A 9,723-nucleotide genomic window follows, 5' to 3' on the forward strand; every position below is an offset into this window, starting at 1 on the left:
TGTGTGCTGGTCGTTCGTGAGTTTGAGGGTCCTAGAGTTAGGCAATCAGCGCTGATGAGGAGCAGGAGGGAGAGGGTTCAGTGGGAAAGAGGGCTTGGACAATTAGTAACTAGTACTCCCGCCATAACCTCACGTCTCCCAGTGGCTGGACACATCAGGATTACGCATGCGAAAGTACTCCATATGTCGATTACGAGTGCGTGAAACCTATCGATACGTTGGTACATCGCCTTTTTAACTTGGCATTACCCCAAAAAATACATCTGCCGTATATTCACTTGTTCCTCTTTCCCTTTTCTTTTTTCCCTTTTCCCTTTTCCCTTTTCCCTTTTCCGTGTTCCCTTTTCCGTGTTCCCTTTTCCGTGTTCCCTTTTCCCTTTTCCCTCTTTCCTCTTTCCACTTTCCTCTTCCGTGGAATTCCCTCGTCACAATAATTCCAATTTATCTCGAGACTTTACTTTAATCAAGTTGAAGTTCGAGGGTCAGTCAAGTTTGACGGGAAAGTTCAGGAGGGAATTACTGGGGTAATTTGTGGAGTTTGAAGTTGAAGTAGTTGAAGGACTTGAGTTGAGACTTGACTCGGGTTGGTAAAACTTTGGTAACTAAAACTCGGGACTTTAGAAGTTCACTGAAGATGATGGAGTTGAATCCCAAGTTTTGAGTCTCAAGTTCACTAGAGCACCAACTGACCTAGGATATTTGTCCTCGGAATAACTGGATAGTGAGACAGAGTCTAGCCTTCATCAACTTGAATCAATACATTTATTCTCTGGGTGGAGTAGAAAAGGCAAATTTTGAAAAGTCACTGGCTTTTCTCCAGGAATTATAAAACCTCTCAATAAAATTTTACTCCCACCGAGGCATCGGATTGACCGCAGCCCTTACCTCAAATGACCCCCGGGACAGGGAGAAAAATTTCCCCGAAAAATAGCCGCCAATAAAACCGAAAACTCTGCATATTACACTACCTAAACCAAAAGGCCTTTATTTTTTCACCCCGACTCTCTCTCCAACAACCTGGTGTGCGGTAGAATTGAAAAACCCTATCGTAAAATCGACTCGAAGAACTGAAAAATCAAATTGTCGCCATAAACTGCCCCTGCACTTAAATAGGGGACACCATTCACTCGGAGAAATTTTTCATTTTCCCTGACCTGAGGCAGGGGGTCATGCGGTTTTATTAAGCAACGAAATTTCGTCGAGGATCACCTCATGATTTTTCCACAAATTCCTCAAATCGTGTAAATAAATAAATGCATGGCTCCTCAACCCCAATAATTAATGATTTATAAATGCTTCGATACCTCGCGTATATCATCACGCCTGAAAACCCTATTTTAAACATTGAAATTTTTGTTCAACCATGAAAATCTAAAAATAATTCCATATAACGCTCAAGCGTTCGCATTCCGCACGAGTGTTTCACGCTCTCGGACATCCCACGCCGAGAATTTTTTGGTAAAACTACCGCAAAAGTACACGAAAATTATTATTGCACTGTAAAATTCCCGGGATTTTCTGCATTTCTCGGATTTTATCAATCTGTTTCATTAAAAATCCTCAATTTTTCAGGGGAATACTCGAAAACATTTTAAATCTCCGAAGAGAAAAACCGATGGAATTTAGATTGCACTCAAATTTTTTCACTCCACTCGAATTAATTCAGAAATTTATTCCAAAATTGCGGAAAGATTGTCAAAAAAGTCTCAAAATGCCAAAAATTCCAAAAACATCTATCTAAATATCTATCCACCGAGATAATTTAATTTTCCTTTAATTTTTTCCAGAAATCCCGAAAAGAGACGCACAACTCCAAAAATCCGTGAGTCAAGCAAAAAAATGATAAAACCTGATCACGAACTCAAAAATCTTCACAAAAAAAAAAAAAAATGCTCTCCAAGTAATTACCCCATTAATAAAAAAATGACGATGTGAGAATGTGTAAAAATAACCAGTCGAAAATGACTCCAGTAAACCGCGCCCCCCACCCTGAAAAACCCAACGAGTGTTGCCTTATCGACCCCTTTTTCCACCTATCCTCGTCCACACCCCTATTTCTTTCTCCCTTTATCCGTGGATACGGTATACGCACGCCACGCATCCGGCCAGCAGTAGCCCCAACACAATATAACCCTGTGTACTTGTTTAATGTACATTGGAGTTAACGGTTGGTGGGGTTGTACAGAATGGGTTTAACCATTGGGATCGATAAGCGATAACGAGGTCGAAGTCGTTCGGGACTTTAGCATTCGGATGCAAAGTAGCTCGTTAAGTCGGTGTTGGAGGTCGCGTGGTAGATTCTATCCTCATCCTCACAACCATCCTCATCCCTCGTCTTGCCCGTTTCTTTGACTCAACCCCCTCCACCCATTTCACCCCCATACCTCGTGGAAAGACCAAGTTATTTACATCTACCCCCTCTTACTATCCTTCCCCATCCCTCCTCATCCCTCCTCATCCCTTTCCATTCCTCCCCATTCCTCCCCATTCCTCCCCATCTCTCCCCATCCCTCCACCTCCCACAACTCCAGTGGTTTCACTGAACCTGGAAGGAGGGAAAAAGTCAAGGAAGAACTTCCCTCTGTTCCGGAAGCAGCTTATTATTTCCAAGCTTTTTCTTTACCTCTCCCCACCGGCTTTCCCCAACCTTAAGTGACTCTTTGACATTGCCACCCCTCTCATCCACCCCCTCGTCTTATATTCCGTTATCTTTTTCGAATAACATAAATGAAGCCACTTGTATCGGCTATTGAGTTAGCATATCCTTTTTTCGGGTGAAGTGTCATTGTTGTTTACATTCTCTTTTTCTCGGTGGATGATATTCCCTTTGAATTAGCCCTGTTCAGCTTTGGGGGGATGTTTTTATCGGTATCTATCAATTTCTTTATCAAGACTCAAGACTTGGTGTCTTTAACTGGCAATTCGAGGCGTTCAATGTTTTTAATGATTCGTCCAGATGACGGGATATCTGGAATCGGGAAAAAATATTCTCCTGATGTCCAACCCCTTTGGGCCAAACCTCCCCCTAGGAATCTTTGAAACGGAACTCATCAAGCCGGAGAGGAAGTGGACACGTCGGAACAATTTCCTTACACGGATAGTGGGCGACATCCCCCGGAGGGAATTTGTGTAGCACACATGGAGAGTCCTGGAGGTACCCTTCAGACTCGATTGACCAATTTGTCCAATCGATTTGCAATCCACCAAATGAACGTAACGTGTAATTTTCTCAAACCTAACTATCAGCCTTCATCTCCAGGTGGAAGAGGTGGAGGGACATTCCTGAGAATCCCTCCATAAAAAATTTCACTTCACTCCAAACATTCATAATTCACCCCTACGTCATCCAATGGCTCATCATCTCCTGGAAAATTCTCCCTCGAATTACCCGACTTTCATTATCAATTCGCTTAATCCGTGGAGATGATTACCCAGATGATTTTCACGTACAAAAATATGACAAGAAAATCGACAAGAAAATCGACAAGAAAATCGACAAGAAAATACTGTTCCCCTGGTGTTATAAATTTTTCTCCTTCAACTCCGATAAAGCCACCCTTCCACCCCCATCTCCTGGTGACGGTGTAAAAAAAAACCGACTGGACACGCGCTCCTGATGCAGCTCAAATGTTCAATTACAGTCGTTTTTTTATCTCGTCCAGCACTCCGGTGTACTTAGTCGACTTCACGTGACAATGTCCCTTACGCTCTTTGTGAAATTCTGTGTTATATGAATTTTTTTGTTACCCCTACCCCTGAAATATATGTGTACGTGTATGATTGTGTTCGGATATATTAGTTGATGTATCCCCCATTCCACTCGCCCCTTCCATTGACCCCCTTCAGATATTGCTCTTTGGAATTGCTGGAAAAATTATGGCCAGCCGATAGGACCCCAGACTAGAGAGTCCGTGGGCTCTGTACTCTGCACTGGGGTGCGTCTCATCCATTTAGGTCCATCACACATGACTGGATGGGGTGAGACTCACCCTGCAGAGGTTCTCACGTAGATTGCGACAACCTCCCCCTGGTCCCCCACAATTTTTTATCACCAAGCCTCTCCTCCCTCATACATAATACGAGCCCGACGTACGTTGGATATTAAAAAAAAAAAAAAATCTCCTGATCACAATTTTTTCATCCCCTCTCTTTCCTCCCCTTGAGAAAAAGGAAAAACGAATATTCCATACATATCCCCCGATTTTCTCCTTGAAAATTTCTCCCTCACTCCTCGGAGGGTCCATTTCCTCCGGCTCTACCTACATCACCCCCCAATTTTCCTCTTTTTTTTTTTTTTCGCCTCAACTTAAAACTACACGTGTGCTGGGGTGAGTTCACCCTCTCTCTTATCGTAAGCCTTTACTCCGTCGTGTACATTCAACCCTCGTACAGTCGTATTACGGTCGGTACGGGGGTAAACCACCCTGGCATATCGGAGAGAACCAAGAGACAGGGGTAGGGGGGGTGGGATTTTGGGAGAGCAAACTGGAGAGCGGGAGCCCGCAGGGGTACGCCGCGACAACCCCCTAGCAACCCCTCAAAATCAACCGAACTTTCGCCCAACTCTCTACCGCTTTCTCTGTCCTCTTTCCTCACTCACTCCATTTCTCTTTACGCTTTCTCACCCCTCGGGTTGTATGCTTACACAATGTTGAAACTTTGATTCTATGGATGTCTATCCGACTTATTTATCGGCAGGATATTAAATCTATAGCTTTTTTTTTTTTCTTGAAGGCATGTCAAAAAAATACTCCGGGGGTACACGTTATGGCGTCACTTTCACCGGTGATCCGTCATGTGACGGGTGAAGTATTGATTTAAGTTGTTGTCGGATTCATTTGGTTTCAGTCCAGTCAATCGACTTGATACCGATTTTAAATCGACTTGATACCGATTTTAAATCGACATGATACCGATTTTAAATCGACTTGATACCGATTTTAAATCGATTTTAGATCGATTTTAGATCGATTTTAATTGAACCCATGCTACTTCAATCAAATTCACTGAGAATTTATTCTAGTCGATGATCGTTACTCGAATTTAATTCAATTTAAATACGATTTCAGTCGAAAGTCCGATTTTTGGACTTGATTCGAGACTGATTTATATATTTGAAAAATAGACGAAATGAGTTCAACCGATTTTTTTAATTCTCGTTGACAATGCAATAATTTTCTCCTTTCGTCGCTATAATCTGGTACACAAAAGCCACGTGCTGCCATCACATCCTCTTCGAAAATAAATCCAAGGATAGATCACAAATATTTTTCTCCCCATAACCTTTCCATTATCATTTCTCTCCAGTCCCCGAGGGTTCTGTCATTCTAAATCCGTTGAATTCTCTCGACTCGTCCCAATGCTCCCAGTCGAAAGGGTAAAATGACACCATTCAGACATCAGAATAGAAACGGTTTCCTCATCAAGACGACGACAAATATTTGCTAGCGCACTCATAGGATTAATACCTCCCTCGAGCTGTACCCCGTGGCCAAAAATACAAGTGAAAATTTGGAAAACACTTGAGCACAAAGAGCTCCACCTTCCAAAATTCAACGGTCGGCCAATAAAATTTGGAAAATTTCTGGGAACGACTGTGTGGTAAAATAGGATGCCAACAATTAAACACCCAGAGGGATGGGGGTCAACAGCCCTGGGAATGGGGTTAAACCAGGTATATAATCGATATTGAGGTGAAGGGCTGAACAAAAACGTATTTTACCTCCTCAATTGAATTTAAACAAGAGACCGGGTTAGTGCTATAAAAATTTATTGCCCTGAATTCCATAAAATTAATTTCCTGGAAGAGCATTTAAAAAAAAATATGCCCTCATAAATTAAAAACTCTCAGGACAACTCCAATAATCCCTTCACCTCATTACCTTAATTCGATAATTAATGAAATGTAACAAAAAAATATGAAAAAAGTCTGACAAGTCACATGTCGTGGAGGGAAATAAATAACGGGGGTAAGGATAAAAGGGCGCCCCTTTCAAAAAGGGGCGGTAGGGGGTGGATTAGGGGGTTGAAATTGGCCGAGCTATTACGGGGGGTTTTGTTAGGAAATATGCCACGGTGGCTCGTATACGGGGCACCACATATGGGCACAGGGCATTAGATAATGGTGTTAGGTACCCTTATTTCAGGGGAGGGGGGGGGGGGGGGGCACCCTTCCGACTCGATAGATACGCCGCCATACTTCATGGAGACTTGCCTCGAGAGGATGAAAAAAATCACCCTCTTCATCTTCCGCGGTGGTGCCCCGCCCTTGGGGGGCACAACAACAAAGGGCCGAGCGTGTGCCCCCCAGAGTAAATCCTACGTTACGACGAATGCTTTTCGCAATGTGCATTACTCGGGCCGCGTGTTTGGCTTATCCTGCGGATCGTGATTAATATCTCATGTGAAAATATACAGCACTGGTAAATTACTCTTGAAATTTCAAATGGAGAAAAAAAAGCTGAGGCTTTGAAAAAAGGGGGGGGCCCGTGGAGAATCACGAGTTCCAAAAACGTAAATTGTTACCTTATTTTCGAACTGATCGGTGACGCGTGTCGAAATATTTGTTACGGAACGGTAAAACGTTGAGGTGAGTATTCCGTGAAACGGCTTTTATCTGGAGTCAGGTACCCTGCCACCTCGCATTTTTAAGGGTAGTGAAGACGTCAAAAAATTGAGCCCAAGGTTACCCAAGACGCAATGAATTTTTCTACCTTTTTTGCCCCCTTCGCACGCTTTTATAATTTACCTTTACGATGGTGGCCCCTTTGGGCAAACAAGGGGCCCAGTCGTTGACCAGAACGAAGGTAGCTTACGGCTTTGGGTCAGTGGGCTAAGGGAATATTGCCAGGGGATTAGAAAGTACGAATATTTATGTCCCTTATTTGCTGAGGGGGGACAACGTCCCAGTGCCCCCGAGAAGTCGACAGACGTTTGCTGAGGGTTTCCGTCGATTCCACAATTTACAAACCGTGATCCTGACCTAATCTCTCAGGTTGACTAGTCTGTTTTTTTTTTCCGCTGCTTCTGGGCGTGAAGGATTTAGAAACCGGTGAAATCGAGGTTAACTGGTCCATCTGGTGCAACCTGGCGCATTCTGCACCTGCGGAAAATGGGAACTTTTAGAAATTTCGAAAATCGCGGCAAGACTGTCCCCCTCGTCTCCTCTTACTCTTCTGCAACAATCTCCCTTCCATCTGAATTATAAATAATAATTATTTCTTCTAATTGATTTTTTATTTCATTTAAGTCGAGTCAATTAGACTCAAAGCTAAAAGTTTTGAGTCAATACCGATTTGAATCAAGTGAATTTTTAAAATAATTCACTTGAATCAAATTACCGTTTAAGTCAATTTTTTGACTTGACTCAATTCATTTTTTTTTTAACCGCTGAAATCCATTTTTATTTCTGCATACAAACACCTCTCGTCATTCGTGACTCAAATCAATCGGAAAAATTACCATAAATCACATGCTCTTTCCACAGATCTTTCCTCTCATGCCCAAAAATTCGGTCCCAAAATTGCATAAACTAGAAAATTCCGGGAAACCTTTACTGCAATATATCAATATATCTCCCCTGAAAAATGCACTCTTCCTTTTTACCCATTTCCTCGAGTAACCCAAAAAGACTCCTTCCCCATAAAAATAAATCACCGAAATAATATACAATGCTCCAATTTTAACCAGAAAACAGCCAAGCCCAATAACTCCATAAATCACGAGAAAACGCTCCAATTTTGGTTATTGTCAACCCTCAAAACTGTTCGTAAAATATAAAATTAGGTCAGCTACACAGTTGAAAGGAAAAATCAACGCAATTTCCCGAACAATTGCATCCATTTTCCCCCTTTTTACAGCTTTTCAGTACTCGTTCACCCAGGAGGTAGCCACTTTGGTATGGCTTTAGGTCAGTGGGTCCTTGGCTCTGCAAGAAGCGGTTTAAGTTTACAGCCATCAGGAGTGAGACCGAGCAATATTTAAACGCTCCCTTCGTTCTATTATTTTTCACCAACAAGCCCTCCCCAAAATACCACTTTTATATCCCCTCGGATGCGGGGCTGTTCCTGAGGGTGCCATATAACCTGCTTACCGTTTTTGCAATGTCGCCAAGATTTTCACCTCACTAACTTCTAAACTTTAACTGTTGCCTCATCCACAGCCCCTCGTAAAAAAGACATTTCCTCTCCACTCATTCCATTTTTTACAACTACCCCCGACATGCATTTCCACATAAATAATTCTACAACTATTTTCCTGAAAATATTAATATTTCATACTACATCAAACCCATCAATATGTAAAAAAATAGTATAATATATTGATAATATAGTCGATATAATGGAGAATAATGTGAATATTTTCAGGGAAATTTGGTTGATATATTTAGTTATGTGTGAATGTGATGGATTAATCGATGATATTTATTGTATTATTTATTGTGAATGAATTTTCAAATGTTTTTGAAAATATTGAGATGGAGTGACAACGGGGGATGGAAAATATGGATTTCACGGTCAAAGTAATATTCACCAGTTGTAAATCAAATATGTATTTTGGAAAGGAAAACGAGATGAAAAGTCGAGGGGCAGGATGTACTTCTGCGCGTGACCGGCGCACGCTTTTCAAAATAAATGTACCTCCAGTGCCTGTACAAACTTAACTATCGCTTCGTCAAAATTCAGTCACAAGGTCATACCCGATTTCGTCGTAAGAAGGAAAATATTGCCCTTAGGGCACGCGCAGTCTACCGGACTTTCACTTTGAGATTAACAGCACGCGCCTGCTTCCACATTTTTCTTTTAACATTCCGTCAAAATTCGGGGGATATGAGAGAATACGTGGATTGTTATTTCCGGTGGATCGGGAAGTATCGGAATCAATCGAGTTTAAAAATCAGTGCCGATCAGGATTCAGGATCGGATTGTGTGGATCAAGTTTGAATTATATTGATGCTGACCAGTAGATTGACTTTTTCACTTGATTCAAACCGATTTTTCACTCCATTTCGATTTCCGACTCAAGTGGATTCGACTGTTTAATTCGAATTGATCTTTTAACTCGATTCAAGGGAATATTGACTTTAATCAAGTCGAGACATCGACTTGAGGGTGAAATCAACTCGGATGACTCCCGAAATCTGAAGTCTTTTCACTTGATTCAAATCCAAAATTGACTCGAGTCAGTGTTTTATTTTTGCATGGACCAATAAGAACCCCTCAAGAATGTGAAGATGCCCCCACCTGGCTGAAGAGTAATTGAGACATCTCCTGGTCCTCAGAATTACAAGTTGCAGACTCGAGACAGGAAAATATTCTCGGATTCCTGGATTTTCTCGGTGGGAAACTCAATCCTCACTTTTTCCGGGACAATGTCCCCATTCTTGGGGATATAATAAACACACTGAGATATTCCCCATGTCCAAGAGGACATCACGGGGTGTGTCTTTATTTCGTCTCCTTTTTTATGCCCTTCCGGGACATTCAACAGAAGTTGAAGGAAGCGCAAAGTGCCAGGAAAATCTCACAGGGACACGTGGCCATAAATTCATCCAATTTGTCAATTTGTCAATCGGAAATGTCTAACAATATTTCCAATTATCGATCAATATTTTGAATTTTGAAAATGTCATTAAAAAATTAAAAAATAATTATCCCAAATTTTTCTCCTATCTCCATAAATATTTAAAAAGTAAAATATTTTATAAACAATTGGCCATAAATT

The sequence above is a fragment of the Fopius arisanus genome, unplaced genomic scaffold (genome assembly GCF_000806365.1).
Source record: "Fopius arisanus strain USDA-PBARC FA_bdor unplaced genomic scaffold, ASM80636v1 scaffold00031, whole genome shotgun sequence".
Classification (NCBI taxonomy): Eukaryota; Metazoa; Arthropoda; class Insecta; order Hymenoptera; family Braconidae; genus Fopius; species Fopius arisanus.